General features: G+C 50.3%; 1 protein-coding gene across 4 annotated transcripts in view; it reads left to right on the top strand.

Annotated features, from left to right (window-relative positions):
* Positions 1 to 375: 375 nt before the first annotated feature.
* The window catches only part of Senp5 (SUMO specific peptidase 5), a 62,983-nt gene continuing 60,296 nt past the window's right edge, over positions 376 to 3,062 (top strand). For all 4 annotated transcript variants that reach the window (XM_029566156.1, XM_008838512.2, XM_008838513.3 and 1 more), the window contains exon 1: positions 376 to 552. The gene's annotated coding sequence lies outside the window, so the exon portion shown is untranslated. The remainder of the gene's footprint in view (positions 553 to 3,062) is intronic.

The following is a 3,062-nucleotide window of genomic DNA, read 5'->3' as shown; positions in this document are numbered from 1 at the left end:
GAGAGGGATAGCTTGGGCCATTCAAATGCTCATATTCAAAGGGGCCTCAAAAACTGCAGTCCAGAGCAGGAGCTTTGGGGAGTGCTCAGCAGTATGTGGTCAGTTTTAGCTCTTTTGGGGGATAAAACCTTGAGGAGAGGGGATGACCAGAAGTCAGAAACGCGCTTTGTAGAACCTGGCCAGCTTTAGACCCACCGCAGCACTTCCCAATCCTCGCAGTGTGGACAGGGCCCTCAGGGCCGCAGGTGGAGCGCTCACTGGGCGGGGTCTCCGAGCCACCCCCGGGGATTTTCCCTCTAGCCACGCCCCTCCGCAGGATGCGTGGGCGGGGCTACCGGCGGAAGGGCAAGGAAGGAGGTGACGCGGTTAGCGGGCGCCGGTGTCGCGCAGCGGCTCGGAGGAAGCTCGGCAGCAGTGGCGGTGGCGGCGGGGAGCAGGCCGGACCCCTGGTTGCTGGCCCGGCTTCCCGGGCGTCGGCGAAGGCGAAGCCGCTCTCCGGCTCGCCGCAGCGTTCGGCTGGCGGCGTCCTGGTGCCGGGAGCGAGGAACGTAGGTAAGCCGGAGCCGGGCGGCCCTGAAGGGTGACGGGCGCAGCGCTCACTGACCGGCCCTTCCCCCGCCAGCTCAGCGCTGCGCGAGGCCGAGCGCTCCCTCCCCCACGGCGGTCGGCCGCACGTCTCCGGGAACCGCTGCCTGCCTCGCTCTCCTGCCCAAGCCGGGCGACTCCGACCGCGAGCAGACCGGCGCCCCCGGCCGCCTGGAGAGCAGGACCTCCAGAGGCCCCGGCTCCTGCTGTTTTGGAAGTCCAGGGACTTTATTGGATCCCATAACTACCTGCAGCCTGCTTTGGTGCCTTCCCACCATGCTCTTGCGTGATACTTTGGGACGATACGATGGTGGGAGGCCACCGTTTTTATTTCTATCTGTGCTAGACAGTATTAACCCCGGTTCCTCTGTGTGGCCACTCTGTTGGACGAGGTGGCGTGCGGAGAGGTCGTGGGCGTTTGGACTTAAGAATGCGGGAAGCTAAGTTGAAGCCCTGACTTTTACCATTTGGTATTTAATTCATCGCCTGTGCAGAGGTGTTTTCTGATACCTTTATGGATTAGTTCGAAGAATTGATAAAATGTTTGGGAGACTCTTATTAAAGCTCTGTCGCCTTTAGTCCCAGCACTTGGGTGGCAGAGACAGGTGGATCTCTGTGAGATCGAGGCCAGCCTGGCCTACTTAGGAGACCCTGTATCAAAAAGACCAGGGTAAAAAAAGATTCACATGGTGTGAAGAGATGCCAGGGTCTTGTGGTCAGAACTTAACTGCAATCTCTACTTTTTCCAAGTGTGCGACATCCAAGAAACCTAGTTACCCATATGTCTGTGCTTATTGATAGAACATGGATAGCTTAAAATCAGTTTGCTGATTATTTAAGATAGCATTTGTGCATCGGCTTGTTAGAACACCTACCTGAGAGGTGCTTAATTTACATCTTGGCCCAGTTCAAAGGATTTCCTTATTCTGATAAAACATTTCATGCCTACTGGAAATGTGCAAGAAAAATATAGCTGTGCTGGCTTGCAGTCACAGTTGTGTGGACTAGGCTGGCCTTGAACTTGTAGTGACTCTCCAGTCTCAGCCTCCCAAGTGTTGGGATTACAAGCCTAGCGTCCTGTTGTTGCTCTTTTTCTTTTGCTGCTGCTGCTGCTGCTGCTTTTACTATTAGTCCTCTTTGTCAGTGTTGGGAATTGAACCCAAGCATATACTAGAAACTAGCACTCTACCACTGAGACTGAACCTGCTTACCCAATCCCTAGTTTCTGTGTCTTATTGATTTTTCTGAGAAGGGCAGGCATTTAGGAGATGTGTGTGTGTGTGTGTGTGTGTGTGTGTGTGTGTGTGTGCGCATGCATTTTGATTACCTGTCTGAAAACCTTTGTTTTTGTTTTTTTGAGATAGGGTCTCACGGTAGCCCTTGCTGGCCTAAGTAGACCAGACTGGTCTTGAACTCACAAATTCTCCTTCTGGATTAAAGGCATGTCCTATCACCCTCTCTTTTTTCTGTTTTCAATCTTGAGTTATTGGTTGAGTCTAAAATTCTTTGTTAAAAATAATTTTTCCTCAGAACTTTGAAGATGTGTGTCTCCATGGTTTTCTGGTTTCCAGTTTTGCTTCTCTCTCTCTCTCTCTCTCTCTCTCTCTCTCTCTCTCTCTCTCTCTCTCTCTGTGTGTGTGTGTGTGTGTGTGTGTGTGAGAGAGAGAGAGAGAGAATAGTTGTGTGTGGGCACCTGTGGAGGTTAAGATGTCTTCCTGAATTGCTTCTTCACCTTCCTTTTTGAGATGAACCTGGAACTCACTGATTCAGTTAGGCTGGTTGGCCAGCAACCCAAGGGGATCTATCCTCACCCCCAGCACTGGGGTTACAGGAACTTATTGCCATGCCCAGCTTTTATGTTGGTGCTGGGGATCCAAACTTAGGTCTTCATGTATGAATGACAAGCACTTTCCCCGTTGAGCCTTCTCCTAGCCCCTTTCTCCGTTTTTTGGTCTAGAGTCTGACCGTGTAATTGAGGCTGACCTGGAGCTTGTGGAGCCTCCTTATTTGGACTATAGGAGTGCAAACACCTGGCTGCTCAGTTACTCAGAGAAGTTGCAGATCTTTTTTATTTCTGTCATTCCTTCTGTATTTGTTAATCTGAAATTCTGTATAAGGAAGAGATGTCCCTTTTACCTATTTTGTCAGTTTAAAAAATTTTTTTTTAAAAATTTTATGTGTATGCGTGTATTGCCTGCATGTAGGTAAGTGCACCTGTGTCGTGCAATGCCAGAGGAGGACAGAAGAGACTGTCAGATCCCCTGGAACTGGAGTTACAGACAGTTGTTAGCTGCCATGTGGGTGCTGGGATTCGAAACCGGGTCTTCTACAAGAACAGTGTTCTTAACCGCTGAGCCATCTCTCCAGCCCCTATTTTGTCAGTTTTTAAGATCACTATAAACTCAAGGGTATTCATTTAATTCTTGGGTTCTGACCCATTACTATTATGTATTTGATTGTTCAACATGACCACTGTA

The sequence above is a fragment of the Nannospalax galili genome, unplaced genomic scaffold (assembly GCF_000622305.1).
Source record: "Nannospalax galili isolate Female #2095 unplaced genomic scaffold, S.galili_v1.0 scaffold598, whole genome shotgun sequence".
Lineage (NCBI taxonomy): Eukaryota > Metazoa > Chordata > Mammalia > Rodentia > Spalacidae > Nannospalax > Nannospalax galili.
Note: the sequence above shows the minus strand (reverse complement) of the source record. Positions and strands in the feature narration are given on the sequence as shown.